This window comes from Crinia signifera, chromosome 1 (genome assembly GCF_055691185.1).
Source record: "Crinia signifera chromosome 1, ASM5569118v1, whole genome shotgun sequence".
Taxonomy (NCBI): Eukaryota; Metazoa; Chordata; class Amphibia; order Anura; family Myobatrachidae; genus Crinia; species Crinia signifera.
The window spans coordinates 262,946,448-262,974,026 of NC_139217.1; the positions used below are offsets into that span (position 1 = coordinate 262,946,448).

The following is a 27,579-nucleotide window of genomic DNA, read 5'->3' on the forward strand; positions in this document are numbered from 1 at the left end:
TACTCCATCGGGGGTGCAATAGATGACACATCCCATTTTGCAAAGTAAATCTCTACCCAGGAGGTTAGTCGGGGCCGCTGCAGCCAACAGAAAAGAGTGTTTGGTATGCAGAGGCCCAATTGTAACCTCCGCTGGTTTCGTCAGTGGGTAATGTTGTATTTTTCCTGTTACCCCAATTGCTGCTACTGATTGGTTAGTGAAACCCAAGTGAAGAGGAGTGTTGAGAACAGATCTGGCCGCCCCTGTATCAACCAAAAAGGTTTGCCTTACTCCAGCTATATCAACCTTCACCTGAGGTTCCTCTCCAAGGTGTTGAGTTAGTCTAACTGGCTGTAGGATACAGGTATGACCTGTTTCCTATGGTCTGACCTGGGTTGCCCTTAGCACAGTGTCAGCCATCAGATGGGGAGGAGGCATGTTGCGTGACCTGTCTGTCTCCTCCCATTGTCTAGGGGCTGGGTATCTCCGTGTCTCACCTTTGTGAGATTCCCATTCTCGCTTATGTGTCTGATAACTCCTGGGGTTTCCTGACCTACAATGAGCTGAGTAATGACCTTCCCTATTGCAGTTGTAACAGATAATTGGCTTTCTACCTGTTTCCCTGGTGTTTCGTTGTTGGTATGCAGCTTTGTTTGGGGCATTAGTAAGGGCTTGGATGCTAACCATCATCAGTTTGTCAGTTTGCAGTTCCCTGTGCTTCTTAATGTTGCGGTCGTGGTCCACAGCAGATTCCCGTAGGGCATCCACTGTCATTCCACGCCAATTTGGGAAAGAGGTTTGGACTCTGGCTCTCAGGTTTTCCCTAAGCCCTTCCACCAGCACAGAGACAATCATCTCCCTCAGGTGGGGGTCGTCCTTAGGCTCGGAGACACCAGTGTACTTTGATACCTCCAGTAAGGCTTTTGTAAAATAATCAGCAGCAGTTTCGCCATCTTTCTGTTTGATGGTGAAAATCTTGCTATATTCTACTGCCGCAGGAAAATATACTCCCAACTGTAAGTTAATCAGGCGTATATTCTCCTGGTTGATCTCATCATTTATCTCCTTGTCCACTTTCAATCCACTATCCTGAATGAATTTCGGGATGTCAATGTGAGTGGGGAGACAGGCCCTCAACATGATTCTCCAATCCTTGTTGGTGGGCTCATCAGAGTTTCCCAGATCCCTTACAAATTTCCGGCATATTGCCAGATCTTTCCTAGGATCAGGGAAGTCTGTAATGATGGACCGCAGCTCTAACCGTGTCCATGGGTTTAGCATGGTCATCTTCCTGGTAGGTATCACACCCTCTCTGTCTGCCTTACCATAGGGAACCTCCAGTGTGCGTACAGGGTATGTTTGTACCACATTCGCATTACTGGGACCTGCTTGGGAGTCATTTGTGTCTGTGCTGTGTGGTGCATCATTACCTGAGTCCAATACTATGCTGTTGGCATCAGCCGTCTCCTCCTCCTGTGCTGGGGCCTCAACAGCGGGTTGAGCTTTTCCCTCAATCATATTAATTGCATGAGAGACGGCCAGTGCCAACAGCTGCTCGTTTTCCTCTCGGGTTTCCTTGTAAGGGGATAAAACAGGGTACAAGTTAGTAACAGGTACATGATTACTTAGGTCTTTCTTATGAGACATTAACCCCTTCGGCACATATGGGGGTGGGGGAGCTGATTCTAGTGTGGCAGCGGTTGCATTTGCATTTTTATTGTGGCTGATTGCATCAGGTATTGCCAGACCTCTGGTTCCCCATTGTTCCTGTCCTTCCTTCTGCCACAATTTAAGAATATTTATATGCTTCACTCTCTCCTTACGACTGGAGAGTAGGCATATTTCATCTTTTACTGCCGATAAGATTTCTGGATCGAAGCTACCAACACTGGGAAATTCTAACTTGCTGCCTTGTGTCATTTTTCTCCATTTATTTTGGTAAACAACTGCGAGTTCACCGTGCTTCCTGCACATAATAAAAGCAGCCGATCCTCTTGGCCGGCTTGCTTCCTCCCTATCTTGCACGTTATCACAGCGTGACCCGTTATTACCCATAGTTACAGGAATAAACGTTCACAGCTTAATAGATATCGGTGGGTTATTAATTATCTGAGAGCTCCCCAAACACTCACTTCTACAGCTTCCTAGAACATCCCACAGTCAAGCAGGTGCGAAGGATACGAGGTATGATACTCAATCACCAAGTCTTTCAACTAGCAGCGAACTTCTAGCCAACTTGCTTGATGCGGCACAATTTTTCCAGGGTATAACAAACTTGCTTTCCTATACCCCCAAAAATCGGATTTCTAAAGTAGCTAATCGGAAACAAGTGCGTTCCGATGTATCTTCTTGTACCCTCCTAGCGGAATTAATTCCACTGAAGGGGCAGTTCCTATGGGCACGTCGTCACGTGAACCCGGGTCCTAACTGGACTGTCCTACACTGGACTACACTGCGCTGAGTCGTGCCGTCACACACCCGTTCGCCTCAGTTATTTTTCACACTGGGCGCTAGTTACACCTTGGTCTTATGCTAATTTGTGAAATATTTCTGTACAGAAAATTTTCCCAGGCTGGTAGCTTTTCACTAGATTCTTATGCAGGTATAAATCCCTTATAATAAACTATAGGAATCTATTAAAATAATGCTTGAGTTGCTTGCTTATGAGAAAATGAACAAAAAGAAAACCTTATTTTCTTTTCTTAATCACCGCTTCATTCGCAGTATATTACTATACTGTTTAAATAAAGCTAGTGGTTTAAATACTGTTCACTTCTTCCTATGTGTGCTGCGTGTGCAGTACCAATGAACAGCCACGTGTGTACGTGCGCTTGTTCACAGGCCGCCGATGAATCGGCCACCCACGTGTTCTATAGTGTATTTGCAAGGTTGCGCTCGGGTTTCGATATACGCAGTAATTGCGCCTAAATGTGGAATAAATCCCTTAACTCTGTCCGAGAGTTACGTATCAAGATGCGAAATAAATCCCGCACTTAATCCGTAAACCACGTACAAAGATGCGAAACTTTCCCGATGTGGGCACGTGCGCGCGCACCTTGCGTAATACACAATAGACGCTTTACGTTACTGCAAAAAGGCCCAGGACTTGTCGCCACTTGGCGGAGTCCCTGTTTTTGCGGTAGCTAACAATAAACAATTATAGTTTTTGCACAGAGGGGATCCTCTATGTACTATAATAAACACAGATTCCACGTGTGCGAACCTTATCGCACGTGGTACATATACTGTAATAAACAAGCAACCCAAGACACTATACCCCGTTAAACTACTTGTGGCAGGCAGAAGTACAGTTTACTAAACACTTAGGTATGATATACTTTAAAACACGTGGCTTTCACCTATTGTACTCCGGGTTCAGCGCTAGCACTTCCCGAACCCCGCACCGCCGCGGACCTGGCCTATCCAGCAATGGATAATACTTCCACCCTTTTGCTGGTATAGGTCGGGTCGCACGCCTGGTACTGAGTTCTGGAATGTGGAGCGGACGGACGTGCCCCCAATTGTTAATGGTGATTAAACTATGACCAGAGATACAATATGTGAAAAGCGCAGGTTACGTAATGTGTCCGCAACTGGCTTACCCTTTATACCTAACTACGTGCGAACAAAACGTAGCGCAGCGTAGCGTACCTATTAATTGTATGTTATACAGTTAAGAACCAATACCTTGATAAGAGATCTCTTCGCAGGACTTTGTCTCTAATTCTGCGAATATACTTTAAAGGACAGAGTCCGCAATATACCGTATCGCTATTATGCGAATAACCAGACACGACCACTGAATAGAAGTAAGGAGGTTAGAACTCCATAAAAAGGTTGTATTAAAGTCCCTAATGGACAAAAGGGGGGTTACAGAAATAAGAAATAAACAGGTATAACAAGTGATACAATATACTAACAATGAATACTAACAAACTCTGCTAAGGGGAAAGAATACAATAATACAAGACACAATCAGCCAACAATACTACAAGGATAAATACCGTGAAAAATGCAACCGTTACCCGTCTCACTCTAGTATGCGAAGCGCAGTCCGGTCAGAGCTCACTATCGTTCAGGAATGAGCGATAGTCCGGTAGGAAGGTCCAGGGAAGGTAGTTGTGCCGAAGTGACCGAGCCTGCTCCGGGTCGCCTATCTTATAGGGTCAGAAAGGGGAGGTCAAAGGCCATTCTCATTGGTCAGAGATCATATGTCCGGTCCACTGTGATTGGAGGTTAGACGCTGTACCTGGTCTGACCAGGTGCAGGGGAGTGAACTTTAAGAGTCCTTTGTTCGGTGGTTTCGGCGTCAGCAAGGATAAGAACCGGTTTTATCTAGTTTCCTTTGTTAACTACTTACAACAGAAACTGTCTCTGGGATATGGATTTAATCCATAACTATCGGACAGTGTACATTGCGAAATATTCGCAATGATTGGAATACTCCGCATAATGAGCTGAACGGAACGGTACTAAACACGATATAGACAGGTGTGTGCAGGGCTAACTAAGCTATGTGTGGCGTTCTAAACCTTTTAACTATATTTCATTTCGTGTAAGTGTGTTATTATGAATTTATATGTGATAGTATGTCTACCCTTCTGGTCCACATTGTCACACATACTCGGGTATGGAAACTTTATTTGCGCAACTCTGCGAACCAAAATGGCGGCCATACTATCACAAAATGGCGTGTGTGTACCTAGACTTCCACAATAGGGAACAAAGAGGCAAATTAATAGATTGTTTGTGGACATGTAAACTACTAAATAAACGGGTTGACTTAGTATAATGTTTATGGACATATAAACAATTAAATGGACAGGTAGACTTATTTAAATGAGGTTCGTTACGTGAGGTGATTCTGATGCTAATTAACAGTGTACGAGAATGTGAATAACAAGTTTATTAGTGCACCCAGTTATGATATAGCATACATTGGTGTGCAGAATAGTATACGAGTGCAAAGGGGGATCATTTCATTTGTGTCAGTTCGAACTAGTATGTTCAAGGTGCTGGTGTGTTAAAGTGCTACAGTTGGAGTGCTAAAGTGCCTTTTGAAAAAAGGCAGTATTGATTAACCTTAATTAGTTAATAATAATAATAAATATTGATTAAATAAATAAATAATTAGAGTGCTACAATTAGAGTGCTAGAGTGCATTTTATTAGTTGTAAAGTGCATAATACAATCAATAGGTAATTTATATAAGATTTAGGTATATCATTCCCTCCATTGGTTGTCTGTCTTTAAATTATTGCTACAGCACCAGGTTTTCCCAAGGGGTCTCCCATCTTGGTACTAGCCTAGCCCAACACTGTTTAGCTTCCAAGATCGGACGAGATTGGGCGTATCAACGTGTGGTTTGACTGTAGGTTATTATGACGACAATTGGAGTTTGGATATTGGTTGCCAGATATCAGTTTTAAAACAACTTTTTGAATAGTATTACGCACTTCATGAATAAAAGAAAGATTGTGTGGAAGAAAGATAAAAATTCAGTTCATTCAAGATTGACCTTATAAAAACGGTGCTATTTCATAGCTGTCATTAAAACCCAGGGGATGTAGTGTGTTCAATTCAAAGATCCAGTACATCTCCCTCTGGGAAAGCTTGTTAGCTAGATCGCCACCTCTTGGTCCCAATTTGACCCATTCGATGGCTTTAAATGTCATTCCTTCTGGATTCGCATTGTGCTGGGTTTCGAAGTGTTTGTATAGAGCATGATTGTCAATCTTGTTTTTAATGTTCCGGCTATGTTCTTGAATTCGCAGTTTTAGAGGTCTTTTAGTCTTGCCCACGTATTTCAGGTGACCTGGACATTCCAGAAGATATATTACCGATGAGGTGTTGCAGTTCATAAAGTCTTTTATAATGTATTCCTTACTGTCATTGTGGTTAGTGAATTTTTTCCTGTTCGGATGAACATACCTACAAATGTTGCATTTTCCGCATTTGTAGGCACCTGTGCATTTTATTCCAGGATTCGTTTGTGTTCGCTTTGATGTAATTAGACTGGGTGCCAGGATGTCCTTCAGATTCTTTGATTTTTTAAAAATAATCTCAGGGTTGGGTGGGAGTATTTCTTTCAAGATAGGGTCCATCAGCAGCAGGTTCCAATGTTTCTTTAAACTTTGTTTGATCTTAGTTTCATGTTGGTTGTATGTAGTAATGAAAGCTACTGACTCTTTTCTCTCATTTTTTCTCTTGTATTCCAGCAAATCTTCTCTTTTGACCTTATTGACTTTGGTTCTTGCTTTCTGTATTATCTCGTTAGGGTATTCTTTCTCTTCAAATCTTTTTCTATACATCTCCAGTTGCATCTCACAGTCCTCAGCCTGGTTGCAATTTCTTTTGATGTGATTGAATTGAGAGTAGGGGATGTTCTCTTTCCATTTGCGGAGGTGGTTGCTCTTGAAATGCAAATAGCTGTTAGTGTCCACCTTCTTAATGAAGTTTTTTGTTATTACTTCTGACTCATCTCCTATCAGAACCAAATCTAGGAACTCAATCTTTGTTTTATCAATGCTGGATGTGAAGCGTAGGTTCATGTTGTTATCTTCTATATATTTGAGGAACTCTAAAAATGAATTTTCATTACCTTCCCATACAATTAAAATGTCATCAATATATCTTTTGTAAAATCTGATGTTGTCCTTAAAAATATGGTCCGTGTAAATAAAACGTTTCTCCCAACTTCCCATAAAAAGATTCGCGAAACTGGGCGCAAAAGTAGTCCCCATTGCAGTACCACATCTTTGGAGATAAAACTGGTCCAGGAATTTAAAATAGTTATGGCTTAAAATGAATTTCATTGTATCACATATGAACGTCTTATGTTGTGGAGTCAAAGTGTCGTCCTCTTCCAGAAATTCTTCACAGGCTTCAATTCCTAGTTTGTGGTCAATGCAAGTATATAGCGACTGAACGTCTATTGTGGCCCAATAAAAGGATTCTTTCCATTTAAAATCTTTTAAAAGGTTTAAAACAGTGGTGGTATCTTTCAAGTATGCTGGCAATTTCTTTACGTATTTGCTCAAGAAGATATCAACGTATTCCGACAGGTTCGAAGTTAAGGAATCTATCCCCGCCACTATCGGGCGTCCAGGTGGATTTTTCAAAGACTTATGAATCTTCGGCAGGAAGTAGAAGATGGGGGTAATCGGACTTGACCTCATTAGGTATTGGTACTCCTCTTTAGTTAAAACTTTCTCACGTAGTCCTTGTAATAAGAGGGTTCTGAGTTCCTCAATGTATTCATCCTTTGGATCTTGACTAAGGGCTGAGTATGAAACTGTATCTCCCAGTAGTCTGTTGGTCTCTGTTATGTATGCTTCACGATCCATAATGACGAGTCCTCCCCCTTTATCTGCTTGTTTCAAGATTATCTCTGTGTTGTTTTTAAGGTGCTTCAGTGCTTCTCTTTCTGTATTGGTTAAATTCTTTTTTATAATTGGTTCCATTGCTTCTTCACACAGGTCTTTCTTCACTAGGTCATGAAAGATCCCAATGTTGTTGCCCTTGGATTCGATGGGGTAATATTTAGATACAGGTTTTAGGCCTTATTCGATCTGTTTTCATAGTTTTGTAAACTAGCATTTTCTTTCCTCGCAAAATGTCTTTTCAGCGTTAGTTTTCTTACGAACTTGTTCAAGTCAATATATGTCTCAAATTTATTCATGCCTCCCGTAGGGGCGAAGGATAGACCTCTATTGAGAAGGGTGGTTTCTGCTTCGGTTAAAACATGCTTTGAGAGATTAAAAATTCCTTTTGGTTGTGTCCTTATTGTAGTGTTCTTTTTTTGGGGTCTCTCCCTCCTACCGCCCCTCTTTCCTCTTCCTCTAAAAATCTTCTTATTAGAGGGGATGCTATTCTTATGTCTTCCTTCACTGTCTGTCTCATTGTTTCCCGGACCCTTGTTGCTGTGTCCGAGGATAAGAAATCCTCCTGTTCTCCTGTGGATTTGAGTCTCTGTAGAGGTGTAAATCTGTTAAAGGTCCTCCAATGTGGAGTTTATCAGCCCGGTCTCACTTGTCTCCTACCCCTTGAAGAAGTCACATAAGACGAAACGCGTTGGGCAATCCTTCCTACTCCAAAGATAAGCACCTTTCTCTATTTTATTTTAGAATCCTGTCTTTTTACAAAAAAAATTTTTTATACCAAAAAGTTTTTTTTATTTTTTTTTAAATTGTTTTTTTCTTTTAGCGATCATTGTTTACTTGTTTCTCTTTTATATCGAATTTGTCAACTATTAAAAATTTTTTTATATCTATAAACCCGCCTTTTCATATATATATATATATCCTAGCTCTTTTACAATAATTAGTCGCCGATATCTTTATACATTACTTTTAATTTCATTTTTGAGTAACATACCCTTACTTTTATTTAAAGAGTGGCAGACACCCTATATAACCAAAGGGAATATTATTGTTTTTTATACGCAAATAGCACAAGTGGCGCCTTTTATCCATAGCATATAGACACTTTCCAGGTATTTTTTGAAAGGCTGCCTGGTGCCAATTACTTCGGACCATGTTCAGAGCTAATGAACGCACCAACAAGAGGAATGATTGGTGCCAAAAAATCTTTTGTGAAACTGAAGTGATAACTGAATCTATAAATACAGAGGATTTAGATGACAAATTCTGGTCAATGGAAAGATTGCTAGCGAAGGAAATGAAAACTTGGTGGGACATTAAAGGACTAGAGCAATACCTCTCAGTAAACAGAATCCCAAGGGGTCTTAGATTAAATAAGCAACCAACTTTTGGCAATACAGACCCAGAATTTATAAACAAATGGGATGCAATCTTGCACAATTGCTCAATGGACTTAATGAGATAAATAGTAACCGAAAAAAAGAAATCCCTAATTCTACTTGAAGAAGAGATTAAAAACAAAGAAAGTACACTAGAAACACACAAAGACAATGAGGACTACAAAATCAATGAGAAAGTGCTGAACAAAAAATTGGAAAGAATGGAGGAGGAAGTAATTAAAAATAAGGAGAAGAAATTCCAAAGAGACAAGCATGATTACGATCAAGGCAAAGTTAAGAATTGGAGCAGATTTGCTAATGCACCTAACCAGCAGAGAAATTATCAAAGACCTACTTACCAGCTAACCAAGAACACGAATCGAAAATTCAACACTAGGAATACCGAATCTCCAAAAACTCCACATTGGAGGACCTTCAACAGATTTACACCTCTACAGAGACTCAAATCCACAGGAGAACAGGAGGATTTTTTATCCTCGGACACAGCAACAAGGGTCCGGGAAACAATGAGACAGACAGTGAAGGAAGACATAAGAATAGCATCCCCTCTAAAAAGAAGATTTTTAGAGGAAGAGGAAAGAGGGGCGGTAGGAGGGAGAGACCCCAAAAAAAGAACACTACAATAAGGACACAACCAAAAGGAATTTTTAATCTCTCAAAGCATGTTTTAACCGAAGCAGAAACCACCCTTCTCAATAGAGGTCTATCCTTCGCCCCTACGGGAGGCATGAATAAATTTGAGACATATATTGACTTGAACAAGTTCGTAAGAAAACTAACGCTGAAAAGACATTTTGCGAGGAAAGAAAATGCTAGTATACAAAACTATGAAAACAGATCGAATTCGGGCCTAAAACCTGTATCTAAATATTACCCCATCGAATCCAAGGGCAACAACATTGGGATCTTTCATGACCTAGTGAAGAAAGACCTGTGTGAAGAAGCAATGGAACCAATTATAAAAAAGAATTTAACCAATACAGAAAGAGAAGCACTGAAGCACCTTAAAAACAACACAGAGATAATCTTGAAACAAGCAGATAAAGGGGGAGGACTCGTCATTATGGATCGTGAAGCATACATAACAGAGGCCAACAGACTACTGGGAGATACAGTTTCATACTCAGCCCTTAGTCAAGATCCAAAGGATGAATACATTGAGGAACTCAGAACCCTCTTATTACAAGGACTACGTGAGAAAGTTTTAACTAAAGAGGAGTACCAATACCTAATGAGGTCAAGTCCGATTACCCCCATCTTCTACTTCCTGCCGAAGATTCATAAGTCTTTGAAAAATCCACCTGGACGCCCGATAGTGGCGGGGATAGATTCCTTAACTTCGAACCTGTCGGAATACGTTGATATCTTCTTGAGCAAATGCGTAAAGAAATTGCCAGCATACTTGAAAGATACCACCACTGTTTTAAACCTTTTAAAAGATTTTAAATGGAAAGAATCCTTTTATTGGGCCACAATAGACGTTCAGTCGCTATATACTTGCATTGACCACAAACTAGGAATTGAAGCCTGTGAAGAATTTCTGGAAGAGGACGACACTTTGACTCCACAACATAAGACGTTCATATGTGATACAATGAAATTCATTTTAAGCCATAACTATTTTAAATTCCTGGACCAGTTTTATCTCCAAAGATGTGGTACTGCAATGGGGACTACTTTTGCGCCCAGTTTCGCGAATCTTTTTATGGGAAGTTGGGAGAAACGTTTTATTTACACGGACCATACTTTTAAGGACAACATCAGATTTTACAAAAGATATATTGATGACATTTTAATTATATGGGAAGGTAATGAAAATTCATTTTTAGAGTTCCTCAAATATATAGAAGATAACAACATGAACCTACGCTTCACATCCAGCATTGATAAAACAAAGATTGAGTTCCTAGATTTGGTTCTGATAGGAGATGAGTCAGAAGTAATAACAAAAAACTTCATTAAGAAGGTGGACACTAACAGCTATTTGCATTTCAAGAGCAACCACCTCCGCAAATGGAAAGAGAACATCCCCTACTCTCAATTCAATCGCATCAAAAGAAATTGCAACCAGGCTGAGGACTGTGAGATGCAACTGGAGATGTATAGAAAAAGATTTGAAGAGAAAGAATACCCTAACGAGATCATACAGAAAGCAAGAACCAAAGTCAATAAGGTCAAAAGAGAAGATTTGCTGGAATACAAGAGAAAAAATGAGAGAAAAGAGTCAGTAGCTTTCATTACTACATACAACCAACATGAAACTAAGATCAAACAAAGTTTAAAGAAACATTGGAACCTGCTGCTGATGGACCCTATCTTGAAAGAAATACTCCCACCCAACCCTGAGATTATTTTTAAAAAATCAAAGAATCTGAAGGACATCCTGGCACCCAGTCTAATTACATCAAAGCGAACACAAACGAATCCTGGAATAAAATGCACAGGTGCCTACAAATGCGGAAAATGCAACATTTGTAGGTATGTTCATCCGAACAGGAAAAAATTCACTAACCACAATGACAGTAAGGAATACATTATAAAAGACTTTATGAACTGCAACACCTCATCGGTAATATATCTTCTGGAATGTCCAGGTCACCTGAAATACGTGGGCAAGACTAAAAGACCTCTAAAACTGCGAATTCAAGAACATAGCCGGAACATTAAAAACAAGATTGACAATCATGCTCTATACAAACACTTCGAAACCCAGCACAATGCGAATCCAGAAGGAATGACATTTAAAGCCATCGAATGGGTCAAATTGGGACCAAGAGGTGGCGATCTAGCTAACAAGCTTTCCCAGAGGGAGATGTACTGGATCTTTGAATTGAACACACTACATCCCCTGGGTTTTAATGACAGCTATGAAATAGCACCGTTTTTATAAGGTCAATCTTGAATGAACTGAATTTTTATCTTTCTTCCACACAATCTTTCTTTTATTCATGAAGTGCGTAATACTATTCAAAAAGTTGTTTTAAAACTGATATCTGGCAACCAATATCCAAACTCCAATTGTCGTCATAATAACCTACAGTCAAACCACACGTTGATACGCCCAATCTCGTCCGATCTTGAAAGCTAAGCAGTGTTGGGCCAGGCTAGTACCAAGATGGGAGACCCCTTGGGAAAACCTGGTGCTGTAGCAATAATTTAAAGACAGACAACCAATGGAGGGAATGATATACCTAAATCTTATATAAATTACCTATTGATTGTATTATGCACTTTACAACTAATAAAATGCACTCTAGCACTCTAATTGTAGCACTCTAATTATTTATTTATTTATTTATTTAATCAATATTTATTATTATTATTAACTAATTAAGGTTAATCAATACTGCCTTTTTTCAAAAGGCACTTTAGCACTCCAACTGTAGCACTTTAACACACCAGCACCTTGAACATACTAGTTCGAACTGACACAAATTAAATGATCCCCCTTTGCACTCGTATACTATTCTGCACACCAATGTATGCTATATCATAACTGGGTGCACTAATAAACTTGTTATTCACATTCTCGTACACTGTTAATTAGCATCAGAATCACCTCACGTAACGAACCTCATTTAAATAAGTCTACCTGTCCATTTAATTGTTTATATGTCCATAAACATTATACTAAGTCAACCCGTTTATTTAGTAGTTTACATGTCCACAAACAATCTATTAATTTGCCTCTTTGTTCCCTATGTATTTAATAAACGGCACACTGAGAATCAGCAGAGATCAGCCTAATCTCCAAGAAAATGGCCGCAAGCAAAAAAAGAATTCAGAAACTCGCTCACAAGAGCTGCATACTGAAGCCCCGTCTGACCATCTCCGGCCGACGCATGCGCAGTAACATAGAAGGTCGCCTCCTCTCCTCTCTGAAGCTCCTGCAGCCGGGCATGCGCAGTAGCGCGAAACGGATGCCGGAAACGTGGCGGAAGGGCCGAGTTTTGTATATATAAATGTTTTTAAAGCATTTTGAGAACTCTATTTTTGTTTTAAATATAGCGTTTATGCTCTCAGTCCCTATATGTGTTTAAGTAAACTCTAGATGTATCCCCAGGTTAGGTTAAAACAGTAATAGCCAGTTTAGATTAGTTAATTACAGAAAGTGATGTCACCAAGTATCTGAGCAGGTACATAGGTATAAATATCAGCCCGGTCTCACTTGTCTCCTACCCCTTGAAGAAGTCACATAAGACGAAACGCGTTGGGCAATCCTTCCTACTCCAAAGATAAGCACCTTTCTCTATTTTATTTTAGAATCCTGTCTTTTTACTAAAAAAAATTTTTATACCAAAAAGTTTTTTTTTTTTTTTTTTTAATTGTTTTTTCTTTTAGCGATCATTGTTTACTTGTTTCTCTTTTATATCGAATTTGTCAACTATTAAAAAATTTTTTATATCTATAAACCCGCCTTTTTATATATATATATATATATCCTAGCTCTTTTACAATAATTAGTCGCCGATATCTTTATACATTACTTTTAATATATATATATATATATATATATATATATATATATGTGGTAGGGCAGCACTTCCAAACACAAATAGTGAACTGGCTCCGGTGCCAAGCTCTAGAATACCGCGGTGTCCCAACACACTTGCAAAGTAAGTGCCACCCGGAGACTGGATTTAGATTTACCAGTCTCCGGGTGCCGCTTACTTTGCAAGTATATATATATATATATATATATATATATATCTCAATACTGATATTTATATGACCAAAGAACAATAAGTGAAAAGCGTAGGTTACGTACTTTTTCCATAACTTGCGTACCTTTTATTCCTAGCTACATGCGAACAAAGCGTAGCGTACCTTTACCGTGTATTGTACATGGATGAATCAATGCAGTAATAGGAGATCCCTTCGCAGTACTTAAGGCCCCCATACACTAGGGCGACTTGTCCTTAGGACAAGTCGCCCCCGACTTCCCCCTGAGCTTCCCCGGCTGCTCCCCGGGGGAGCTTGATTAGATTGGCATCGTCTCGATTTATCACATGTAAAAAACCCGGGGAGCAGGGGGGGGGGCCTACAGAGCAGGGCTGCTGGTGGGAGCAGGGGGGCTGGGGACGCTGCGGGGGACACAGGCGGCATAGAGCCGGGAGCTGTCAGTGCTAGAAAAAAAAAGCCTATACAATAAATGGGCAGCTAGTGATTGGCTGAGCGCTCTCTCAGCCAATTGCTGACTGGCTGAGAGAGCGCTCAGCCAATCACAGGCCGCCCATTCATTGTATGGGCTTTTTTTTTTTATTCCGTACTGACAGCTCCCGCCGGCTCCCCCTGCCCGGCTCTATGCCGCCTGTGTCCCCCGCAGCGTCCCCAGCCCCCCCTGCTCCCTCTACCGCCGCGCCGCCCCACTAGGTCCCAAGTCGGGTGGTCGGAAGTGCAGCAGGTCCGACCACCCGACGCAGATCCAATGCGCACGATCCGACTGGTCTGGCTGAAATCTGACCAAAATCGGCTAGTGTATGGGGGCCTTTAGTCTCTAATCTGCGAAAACACTTTATGGACAAGGTCCGTAATACACCTTATCGCTAGATGCGAATAATTAGACGAGACCACGATAAAACAAGTGAGGAGATAGATTCTCCGTAAACAGTGTATTTAGTCCCTAGAGGACATAAGGGGATTACAGAAAGAAGAAAATACAGGGTAACACGTGATACAATTATCTAACAATTATAAATACTTTAAAACACTTACAAAGGAACAGATACAATTATAATCAGCCACATTACATAAAACGGGAATACAAATGTTACCGTTAAGGAATAGCGCAGCGCAGTCCGGTCGGAGCTCGCTATATTCAAATAGAACTATAGCCCGGGTTGGTGAGGGGATATCAGCAGTGCCAAAGTGACCGAGGCAGCCCAGGGTTAGCTATCTTATAGGGTCAGAAGGGGGAGGTCAAAGGCCATTCCTATTGGTCAGGATTCGAATGTCCAGTCCTCATTGATTGGGGCAAAGTATTACACCTGGACTCGGGTATTATTACTTTATTTGCGCAACTCTGCGAACCAAAATGACGGCCATACTATCCTAAAATGGCGTGTGTGTAACTCGACTTTAACAAAATATATATATGGTGTGGGTGTGCGGTCCGGCACTCTCCCCTCCAGGAACGTACCCCGGTGCCTTCCAGAGGAATAGAACAATGACGATGACAGAATAGGCGGCACTCCGAGGATTTTCAAGTAAAGTTGTATTAACTAATTAATTAGGTGTCATACTTTAATACAACTTTACTTGAAAATCCTCAGAGTGCCGCCTATTCTGTCATCGTCGTTATATATATATATATATATATATATATATATATATATATTCATCTCCCCAGAATCTGTAACTTGCAGGTAGCAATATACTCTTCCCAGAAACTATGCGCCCCCACAGTGCTGGCTCCTCCAACCCAACTCTTTGGCTGCAGTGCCATTGTTCTGTTATAGCCTGTGTCCCTTCTTCCCCTCCTGCCCTTCTTATGTGCTCATGTTGTCCGCCCCCCCACATCTAAACATTTATTGTCCGATCTGGCTAGTTGGAACAAAAATCTGGTAATCTCTGAATGACCTTTTTTTTTTTTTTTGTCAGTTTTCTAGCATTTCAAAGCAAATGGTCAACTGTCGTTTGCTCCTAAAAGTTACCAGGTATTTGTTCCAACCAGACCGATCTGACAATAAATATTTAGGAAGCATGGTCTATTCAAAAGGGGGCATGGCTTTGTGGGGGATGGTGCTCTAGTGAGGCCATGCTTCCCCCATTTATCTGCCTTGGGGGGCATGGTCAGAGCTACAGTATGTGAGCTAGTAGAGCAGGGGGTACTCGCCGTCTTCAGAGCCAGATTAAGGTCTAAATGGGCCTGGAGCTAAAAATTTTCAAGGGCCTATTATGCGCAATAATAGGGGTTGTGGCCAGCACCCAGGGCCGGCGCCACCACTAGGCCGCTTAAGGCATTTGCCTAGGGCGCCGGCCACTGGGGGGGCCACTACAGAGCTGCAGAAAAGAAGCAGGAAACCAGTTGCCTGACGCGCAAGGAGCAGGAGGAACAGGAAAAAAGCAGTAACCATCCCAGCCTTCAGGGAAGCAGCAGGTAAGCCCACAACCCCCCCCCCCCCAAACACACACACACACACACACACACCTGGAGGCTGGTCAGTGGTGTCATCAGCGGGAGGTGCAGCCGCCCCCCGCTCCCTGGAGCTGCTCTATTTAATTGGCGGGTGGTAGCGCCCGCACCCCTTGCCCCCTGGAGCTCATCAATGTAATCGGCGAGTGGCAGCCCACCGCGCGCATAACACCCCCACCCCACTGCCCGTGGATCTGGATTGGCAGCGCCCGCATTACACTCCTCCCCTCAAGGCTGTGTACAGCATAGCCCTCCTTTCTCCATGAATGTCTGTTTTACCCAGTGGTTGTGAACATTTGTAAAGCACAACCGAATTCTGCTGCGCTATACAAGAAACTGTAAGTAAATAAAACCTCTTTCTTAAGGGTTAATGGGGGGGAGTCAGCAGAGGTTTTGCCTAGGGTGCCAAGAACTCTTGCACCGGCCCTTCCAGCACCTAATAATGTGGGAGGTGTGACCTGTGTTCTGGTTGGGTGGTCTGCTCATGGGTGTGTCTCTATTTGTGTAAATACTTTCAACTAATTATACATGCATGGAAAAGGCAGGGGGCTGGCATATGAAAAATGCATGGAGATATATTGGCAGGTGCCCTCCAAAGGTGCAACCACAGGATGCTGATGTTTTAAGATACTTGTGGGGTGAGGCGGGTCACCTAAGTTACCACACCATATACCCCTTATACAAATCATGCAACACAATAGTAACCTCCTTATACTGTATTTGCCTATTACACATTATGCCACATGGAATGAGCCAAAATTTACACCATCTGAGCTAAAATTCACACTATGGCACACAGATTGAGTCAAAATTTACGTTATGCCACACAGATTAAAGCAAAATTCACATTTTGCCACATGGATTGAGCCAAAATACACACTATACCAAACAGATTGAGCAATAATGCACAATATGCTTCATAAACAGGGACATTGCGCGCCAAAGGTGTGCATTAAACATTTACACCATAATGCCCATTACATGTTAAGCCACACACCATAATGTCCATTGCGTATTATGTCAAACACCATAATGCCTATTAAAAATGATGCTACATAAGTGCTGCTTACCTACATGCATTTTGCCAGGGTTCCATGCTCATTGCCATGTTGGATTACATGCTAATTGCCAAGGGGGAATACATGCTCGCGGTAACTGGGGGACAGCCGCCGTCTGGCAGAAATGACAGACGGTCAGAGAGCAGGGGGCTGATGGGGTTAGAGTTACCTATTGGAGGTGCAGAGGTGTGGGTTGCTTGGTCAAGCTGCAGTACAAAGACTGCGCTAGTGAATCCAATAAGACTTAAAAATGAATAATTAAACGATGCTAGTACCACTAAAATTTTTATTTTATATGTTTAGTTGTGATTAAAAGAGAAACAATATAAACTCCACAATAATAAAGGTCAAAATTAGACCATTAAAAACCTTTTAAAAAGTGTGCGTTTGGGTTGTTTTTTAGATTTCAGAGAGCAGGGGGCTGCGTGGCTGTATTCAGAGCACTGCAGTTCCCGGCTATTTGAAATAATACCCCTTTCACACCAGAAAATGCAGGGACTTTCCCAGGAATATGGACCCAGGATCATGCAGGGACATTTCCTGGCTGGCCCCTTTTACAACAGCCTAGTCCCTGCATTTTCTGCAGAGAAAACCACCCCTCCCCCCCCTTTAAACAACCAGCTATATCTTCAGAACCAACTGACCCATTTACATGTGGGATTCAAATGATTTTGGTCCCATGAAACTCGGCAGTTTGGTTCCAGAGAAATCTGTCCTCAAACAACATGAACAGCCATGAAATTACATTTCAGAAATGAAAAATCGGTTTAAATGCAATACCTCTAGAACCAATGGACCCATATAGACCAGCCTGGTATGAGATTGAAGGCCCAGCGATTTGGGTCCAACTGACATCAACGTAGAGCTTCTGTAATGGCGGTGGGGGAACTAGCATCCGTTGGAACTGGCTGGTGGTCTGAATTAGCAGGTCCCATGATATCCTATGGGGAAAAAGCTGGTGGTATCTCCGGTTCCCGGGGGGCTAGCGACACGGGGCCAAGCTCGTTGGAAAGCCCTGGCCCTCAGCTACTTTCCTATTTGGAAAGTGGGCCTGGAGCTGTAGCTCCATCAGGCCCATTGTAAATCCGGCCTTGGCCGCCTTAGTAGAGATGCTGGTAGCAGGGGGACTCCTGTGTGTTATTTTCTTAAATATTTCCTTACATGGAGTACAGGTGTCCAGGCATGCTGGTTCTCCAAGTGGCAGTCTTCCAGTGACAATATTTTATTCTATTTTCTACAATTGAGTGGAAGGTACTTGCAATTTGGTTTGATGGTTTATAGGCCATCTACTGTATTTCTATTCGTATTGAGTTTTTAGTAAATTTACCTATTTGTATTTACACACAATGCATCTCCTCTATCTGAACTTAAATTGGCACAAAAATTGGAAAATATACAAAAGTGCCATGGCATTTTTGTGTATTTCCACTAAGTTACACTTTCTTGTTACTTGGCAGCAATGAGACCTGCTGATAATCCTATAGTTACATAGTGGGGAAATTAATTTCTAATTCACAGACCTGTAGCTGTATGATCACTTCCTACATATATAGTAAACTAATTACCTCAGCAGTTGTTCCCTTTAAGATTTCCATCCCCCCTGCCTGAGTAATTCATCTCTTTTTAATTCGTTTTAGAGAAGTCTTTTTTGTTGTTCATTTCGTGATATGACTTTATTGAAACAGAGCTCATATATTTGAAACCATATAGTTCTCAATGAATAAAAGACACATACACTACAAATAACAGTAGTACATTTTTCTTGTTAAAGGATGGAGGGTTATGGCAAGGTTGCCCACCTGACCTTCTCCTTCAGGGAGAAACTGCTCTGTTCCTGGACTTCCCTGGTAAACTACGATTACCATCACCTGTGGGAAGCTAGGTAATTGATAAGAAAGGTGATAGCAATCATGTAGGTAGGCAACCATGGGTTATGGTCACTACAACTAGTGCAGCGGTTCTAAAACGGTGGGTCCTGACCTTCTCAGCATGGCGTCACGACTCCATGTTGCTGACCATTAGGCTGATGACTTTTCTAATCTCAGTCAGTGATTCAAGGAGTCTGAAAAGTATTTTTAATTGTCTGTTAGGTTAGACTCCTTCCATCACTTTGTGCCTCCACAATTCTGCCATGTCTGCTGCCTACACATGTTATGTGATAACCTTCTGCAATAATTTGCTGGGGTCCCGTAATAGTTTTTATAGTCTTACGGGGTCCCAGAGCAAAATAGTTTGAGGACCCCTGGTCTAGTGTATATTTAATAGATATAAAAAAGAACGATTTGTTTTATTTTTTAATAAATAAAATATTTATATTGAGTTAGCATGCTCCTTTAATCAATAAATATTGCCTTACTAGTGAGTCTGCTCGAAGCAAAAGCTTTGAACGCGAGTCTGTTGCCTTCTGTGTTTTTGCATGTGGCCCTTATTTAGATCTGATCGCAGTACAAATTTGTTCTCAAAATGGGTAAAACCATGTAAACGACAGGTGGGGCAGATGTAACATGTATACGATAGTTAGATTTGTGTGAAATATTTTGTTTCTGTGCAGGGTATATACTGGCTGCATTATTTGAACACTACAATTTAGATTTCAGTTTCAACACACCCCACCCAAATTTGGGATGCCCAAATCCCGACAGTTTCTCCCTCCGTGAGTGTCAACGACACCCCTGGAGGGAGAATAAATTAGCGTGCCGAGCTTAGCGAGCCCGCAAGGGGGATGATCCACGTCCCCCCTCCCTTGTCGGGATTCCGGCGTCGGGATTTTGAACGCCGGGATTTCATACTGAATCCCCAAATTTAACTCTCTAGACATGTTACATCTGCCCCACCTGCAGTGCACATGGTTTTGCCCATTTTGAGAACAAATTGTACTGCGATCAGATCTGAATAAGGGCCTGTAAGTAAGATGTGTAATTTCACTCTCTGCCAGTAGATACCAGTGTTTTAGAGATTAATGCAATGCCAGATTAAGCCTTCCGGGGGCCTGGGGCACTTTACAAAGTTACAGTAGGTGAGGCTGAATAAAGACTTGCATCTATCTAGTTCAACCTATGTTTATAATAGTTTATCCCTTGTTGTATAGTATGTTCCGATATTTTAAAGACAGCTTATGTTACTTATTTGTACCCGTGGATGTTTTTAACTAATAAATGTTTATCCAACCTCACTTTAGACCAGTGTTTTTCAACCACTGTGCCGTGGCACACTAGTGTGCCTTGAGCTGTTTTCAAGTGTGCCCCCAGATCTAGAGATTCCCAAACCAGATTACAGCCACCACCAGTTCAACTGTTATTTACTGGTCTCTTTTCATGTAAAGGACCTATGTATTTTATTTTTGTTACCTGTGGGGACCAGTGTGATTGTTTTTTTATATGGGGACCAAAAGGTTTGTTTTTTTTCCTGTGGGGGCCAATGTGTTTTGCCCTGTGGGGATCTCATGGTGTACCTTGGCAATTTTAAAATCTTATTTAATGTGCCGCAAGATAAAAAGGTTGAAAATCACTGCTTTAGACAGAAGGGCCCCCTTGCACTTGTCATAACTGTCCGCAAACTACATGGTAGTGAATATTACACTGTCAAAACACAGAGTAAAGGCAGTATAAACTTGGTCAATGGGTAACTGCAGGGGATATGGAGATATATATATATATATATATATATATATATACGGATGGGGGGTGTCCAGAGTGCGCTCAAGTGATACCACTTAGCCACAAACTAAAAGTCCTAAATAGATGTGATCCTGGAGTCACTTTTTTTCTCAGAGGGAGTATTCATAAACTTCAGAAATGAAACCGAGGACCTCGGATATAAAAAGCAATTCTTTATTGGAAGCCCAACTCGTTTCGTCTACACGACTTCATCAGGGGCATGGCTAAAAAGTGGTAAAAAAAGGAATGTTGGCACAAACTATGCACAAAACAAATTTCATATATATCGGATGCACAAAAGTTACATCATACACAATTTGTACATACCATGGCCTAATACGGGCCAGAAATCCAGAGAATAATGGCAGTAATGGACAATTTTCCTTTATACGTACAGTCAGTTAAAATCTGCAATAATGCATTTAAACATCAAATCAATTTCAAAATTAATTCAATTTAATAAAAAACTAGAATAGAAACACGTGTATCTTAATTATGATTATTGTAAATGTACACCCAAACTGTTTTTCTATTTATCCAGTTTAACCTGGTCAAGTAACCACGAAAATCAGGGGTACTTTCCAACACCCCACTTATGCTCCTATTGGAGCTTTTTCACTGCTAATAAAAGCGCCTACTTTTCCACACCCCACTTATGCTCCTATTGGAACCATTTCACTTCTAAAAATTATAAAAATATTTTTTGGGAATATTTAAAATATTTAAATATTATTATATATCCTATGGTTAACCTTGTGCCTCATTTAAAGGGGGCATCACTCATCACCCCTAAATAAACATTAAGAATCACCTTGCCTTTTATATAGGTGTTCTCACAGCTCACTCCCTTAATATATCTTTGTTTTTACATCACTGCAATACTAATTGATTCATTAGAATCATTCAGTATATTTATAACTAAGTTTAATCTATAGAGCGCACATGAGGGAAAACATATATGTCTTAAATCTGCGCTCCACTGGCACATAATAGTGGTATTTCCCTTTGTTGCCCCAGTTGGAACGCATGTATTTTAGAAATTTGTGCCCCACGATCGTTGGTTACCATTATTCCGGCATTTCTAATAACTCCGGGTGGTCACTTTAATAGGTTGGAACGCAGACAGCGGTAGCCTGCGTTCCACGAGTCCCTTTTACGTCAGCACATCCGGGTATCACTTAACATGGAACGCAGATAGCAGAAGTCTGCGTTCCATGCACGCTCTGGTACCATTGTACCACACATATTATAGGTCACTTCCGCCTCCGGATATTGTCAGGTGGAACGCATGGATCGCTTTTTTGCGTTCCAGCACCCTTTTATATACCTACAACGAATTATTAGCTTCTTTAATGGGGCTGTTCCCCCCGTTTACCTATATCTATTATCTCTGAAGGTCTTCCCTGTCATCAAAGACCTTTAGCACGTTATATAACCTTTTGAGAGACTGATTATGGTCACCTTTTGACCGGATATGAGGTTATAATCCCTCCCCTATATAAGAAGGCAGCATATGTCCATTCATTCTGTCCAGGTTGCAGTGGAGTAAGCATCTACACTCCCCTACTGCGGTAAGTGCTTAACAGTTTGGGTGTATATGTGAACTTTTTTGTACTATTGAGAAATCTATGCTTTTCTTTTGATCTGGAGGACCTTAAAACACTCTAAAGTGAACTGTTATGTAATTAGTAGCACGCTTTATTATATTGTATTATATTCCTTGCTTCATGGTTTCTGGTGATAATATTATCCATTTCATTGAAATATATGAAATGATTTCTTACCTTGTTGGCTTGTTAAAAATCTCTCACTATGCGGGCATGTTAATGATATATTTACTGATATTGGGACGCTTCATAGTCTGAGCTTTCCTTCTCGTGTACAGTTTTTTCTATACTGTTACCACCTGTGCTTGTGTTCACGATCATGTATTCACCTATGACACCCTTATAATGGTGACTCCGCCCCCTGGCTCTTTTTTGTTTTTCTTTTCCTCTTTTTTGTTTTCTCTTATATATATTTTTGATGGACCTAAGGAGGTTACTAATGGAGTACTATACTTTATAGGATTTTACCACTACTTTTTTTACTGAGTGTGAGAAAGGAAGTCCCTACCTCCAAGCTTGTAGGTTATATCCACATTTCTGGATCTCACCCCTTGGGTATGTACGGTCAACCCCCCCTTCTTTTTTATCTATGTAATAAGTCCATCTTCCGTGATGTCTGGGATTTACGTATGAATATCTATTACCTGTAGGCTATATGCACCTTCCTGTTCATCTTTGAAGGAAGTGTCTCTGGATACCCAACCTTGGATTTTTTATCCTTGGCTTTATTCTTCGTCCCTACTCATTCTGGTATGTGTATTTTTAGACTCATCTTTCATTGCTTGCTCCTCTTTTTCTATTCTAGTTTTTTATTAAATTGAATTAATTTTTAAATTGATTTGATGTTTAAATGCATTATTGCAGATTTTAACTGACTGTACGTATAAAGGAAAATTGTCCATTACTGCCATTATTCTCTGGATTTCTGGCCCGTATTAGGCCATGGTATGTACAAATTGTGTATGATGTAACTTTTGTGCATCCGATATATATGAAATTTGTTTTGTGCATTGTTTGTGCCAACATTCCTTTTTTTACCACTTTTTAGCCATGCCCCTGATGAAGTCGTGTAGACGAAACGCGTTGGGATTCCAATAAAGAAGTGCTTTTTATATCCGAGGTCCTCGGTTTCATTTCTGAAGTTTATGAATACTCCGTCTGAGAAAAAAAGTGACTCCAGGATCACATCTATTTAGGACTTTTAGTTTGTGGCTAAGTGGTATCACTTGAGCGCACTCTGGACACCCCCCATCCGTGTATTCTATTTTCTGTCTCTCACTAACAGGAGAGTCGCTCCAGAGGTGCAGCTGGTCGAAAGACCATGTTTAGCGCAATTCCTGACCATATTGTTATATATATATATATATATAAAAGAAGTGGATAAAGATAGCGGCGACTAATTGCTGAGCTGGGTATAGTAATAAAATATTTATTTTAGATGACAATATAAGACAAAAAAGTACGTATAAAAAGGAGGACAATTTTTAAGATGTAAAGATAAAAAATACAAAAATACAAGGAAAAAATGGAGGAGAATAAAAACACAATCTTCCTAAAATCAAATAAAAAGTGTATAAAGATATAAAGGAGATTTGCTTAACTTAAAAAGGATGGAGATCAGAGGTTTCCCAACGCGTTTCGTCGATGTGACTTCATCAAGGGGTAACAGGCAACTGAGACCAGACCGGTATTTATACCTGTATGTCTGTCTCCTGGCTATATGACATCACTTCCTGTGATGAATTGGTATGCAGGGCTATAAGGCTATTTAAATAGTTATTTTCTTTATCAAAATGCTGTTAATATTATTAGCTATGTATAATCAGACAATCGCTATATTCAGAAAGAACAGAAAATGTACATAAACATTTATACAAGTCCCAGATGCGTATGAAACGGTAATTAGCGGCACTTCCGCCACGTTTCCGGCATCCAGGCAATCATACCGCGCATGTCCAAGTTTGTGTAAGGCTTGTTTTGACCTTCTTTGCGCATTGCGCATGCGCCGACCGTCAAACGACCAGATAGAGTCTTAGGCATTCTCAGGATGTAGTGTCCGTTTCCCTGGGTGCCGGCGGCCATTTTCTAGTAGATCTTGGTAGCTTGTTAGAAAGATTGATTTTATACGGTGGCCATCTTGGTGGAGGTAGCTTGTTAAATTCCGCGATATATAAAAGCAGATAAAGGGGGACATCGTAAATATATAAAACATACTTTCATATCTGTGTATTCTGCGCTTATATGGTACACTTAATAGGGGATATTTCAAACGTTAATGTTCAGAATAAAGTGCTATAGTGCTTAAATTGATAATACAGTACATTGCGGCGGCCATCTTTGTTGAGGCACCTAATCAGAGATATATTTTACTTCTAGGTAAAAAGGGGGGACCGTGGATACTTATAATAAAATCTATATTTCAGTAGTGTTGCACATATTAGTGCCTATGAAAACAAATAAAGAGTGAGGATGCTCCAATTTAGATGGATAATTTAGACAATCTGCATATTTTTATTCTGATGCAGTGAAATTATTCTAGGTATTTATGCATGAATAACAGGATTTTTCCAAATTCATTTAAAATTAAGAGGTGTATTTGGAAAGAAAAGGAAAGTGATGTTTAAGAAGCGTGAGGACTAAACAATATTATTTATTTTGTATGTGCATATATACATGTGTTTACTAGCTGTGGTATATATAGAAATGGATGGTGCTTATATGTGAAGATAGGTTTATAAGAGTTGGTGATACTTAATAGGTGAGAGTAATTAATGGTGTAGGTTTAAAAAAGAGATAATTGGTGATACATTAGGACAGCTGATATATATTAACATCAAGGTCAGTCGTCATTTTTGTCACTACAGCACCTGGTTTTCCCAAGGGGTCTCCCTTCTTGGTACTAGCCAGGCCCAACACTGCTTAGCTTCCAAGATCGGACGAGATTGGGCGTCACATAGTGTGGTATGACTGTAGATAAATGCCATGACAATTTTTTAGATGTTTAGAGACTTTATTTTATTAATAATTTAAAAGATAGTTTTTAAAAAAAGTGTGTACAAAAGTTGTGATAGGAGAAGTGCCAGTAAGAAAAATAAGTTTTGACCTTATAAGAATGGTGGGTACTTGTTTCCTAGCACGGCCACAATCGTAACTAATCGTGTCCCTTAATTAAGGGACACGATTAGCCCGATGGACCCGATTTCCTTTGAAATCAGGTCCATTTTGCCGGCTAGGAAACAAAAATCGGGGGCATCGCGTCGGTCGGGACCATTAACATTGGTCCCGACGCGACCGACGCGATGCCCCCGATATTTGCATTGACTTCAATGTTAAAAAAAATTTTAACATAGAAATCTTGTCGGGAACTGTAAAATATCGGGGGCATCGCGTCGGTCGGGACCATTAACATTGGTCCCGACGCGATGCGACGCGATGCACCCGATTTTTACATAGGATTCAATGTTAAAAAAATTTTTAACATTGAAATGGTGTAAAAATGTTAAAAAATGTGAAATGGGTCAATATGACCCATTTCACATTAAAAATGTCCCCGTCGTCGCCCCACGATAGACGGCAACCCGAAGCGTGGCGAGCGCAGCGAGCCCGCGAGGGGCGGCGGTACGCGTCCTCCGACCTTTTCATGCCCTACTATCCACTAGGGCGTGGAGTGAGAATAGAATAGTGTGGCGAGCGCAGCGAGCCACCGAGCCCGAAGCGTGGCGAGCGGACGCGGATACCTTCACAGGTAAACGCGTCCCTTCGCGGGCTTCACAGGTGTCCGTGGCGACGCCGACAACTGTGAAGCCCGCGAAGGGACGCGATTACCTGTGAAGGTATCCGCGTCCCCTCGCGGGGCTCGCTGCGCTCGCCACGCTTCGGGCTCGGTGGCTCGCTGCGCTCGCCACACTATTCTATTCTCACTCCACGCCCTAGTGGATAGTAGGGCATGAAAAGGTCGGAGGACGCGTACCGCCGCCCCTCGCGGGCTCGCTGCGCTCGCCACGCTTCGGGTTGCCGTCTATCGTGGGGCGCTGTGTACACGCTTCAATTTGGGGGGGTTTGGAATTTTTTTCATTAAATCCAATGTAAAATTGGGTCCCAGGGACCCAATTTACATTGGATTTAATGAAAAAATCGGGTCAAAAATCGGTCGGATCGGTCGGTCGCATCGCATGCGACCAAATCGCATGCGATGCGACCGACCGATTTTTTTCAGCACGACCACCCCGATCTTAATCGGTGTGGCCGTGCTAGGAAACAAGTACCGAATGGTGCTATTTCGTAGCTGTCATTGAAACCCTGTGGATGCATGGTATCCAACTCGAAGATCCAGTACATTTCTCTCTGTGATAATCTTGTCGCCAAATCTCCACCTCTAGGTCCCATTTTGACCAGTTCGATTGCCTTAAAGGTTAGTCCATCAGGATTGGCGTTGTGGTGGCTTTCAAAATGTTTGTAAATGGCGTGGCTGTCTATCTTGTTCTTGATATTTCGGTTGTGTTCCTGGATCCTCAGTTTTAGCGGTCTCTTAGTTTTTCCAACATACTTCAGGTTACAAGGGCATTCCAGAAGATAAATTACTGAGCTTGTGTTGCAGTTGATGAAATCTTTTATGGTGTAGTCCTTTGTGTTATTGTGATTGGTGAACTTTTTTCTGTTTGGATGAACGAACTTGCATATGTTGCATTTCCCACATTTGTATGAGCCTACACACTTGATTCCTGTGTTTGTTTGTGGATTCTTTAGAAGGCTTGGTGCTAGGATATCCTTCAGGTTTTTAGATTTTCTGAATATAACTTGGGGGTTTGGTGGTAAGATGTCCTTCAAGGTGGGATCCATCAGGAGTACGTTCCAGTGTCTTTTAAGGCTCTGTTTAATCTTACATTCGTGTTGGTTATAGGTGGTGATGAAAGATACTGTTTCCTTTCTCTCTTCTTTTTTGTTATATTCCAGTAAGTCATCTCTTTGGATGTTGTTAACTTTAAATAATGCATTATTTAAAACTTCGGTGGGATATTCTTTTTCTTCAAATCTTTGTTTGTACAATTCAAGTTGGGTGGCACATTCTTCTTCCTTGTTGCAATTCCTTTTAATACGGTTAAACTGGGAGAACGGAATGTTCTCCTTCCATTTCCGTAAGTGATTACTTTTATAGTGGAGGTAGCTGTTTGTGTCAACTTGCTTGATAAAATTCTTTGTGTGCACTTCGGTACCCTCACCTACCAGTATCAGATCCAGAAACTCGATCTGGGTTTTGTTAATGCTTGACGTGAATTTGAGGTTCATTTGATTGTTACTGATGTATTTTAAAAAATCGGAAAATATAGCTTCATCGCCTTCCCACACGATTAAAATGTCATCA

The 27,579-nt window shown here is 41.1% G+C and overlaps 3 pseudogenes; 1 reads left to right on the forward strand and 2 right to left on the reverse strand.

Moving 5' to 3' along the window:
• Positions 1–5,236: 5,236 nt before the first annotated feature.
• LOC146037647 (5S ribosomal RNA) lies at positions 5,237–5,356 on the reverse strand (annotated as a pseudogene).
• Positions 5,357–11,793: 6,437 nt separating this feature from the next.
• LOC146037515 (5S ribosomal RNA) lies at positions 11,794–11,913 on the forward strand (annotated as a pseudogene).
• Positions 11,914–25,072: 13,159 nt separating this feature from the next.
• LOC146037032 (5S ribosomal RNA) lies at positions 25,073–25,192 on the reverse strand (annotated as a pseudogene).
• Between the last annotated feature and the right edge of the window lie 2,387 nt (positions 25,193–27,579).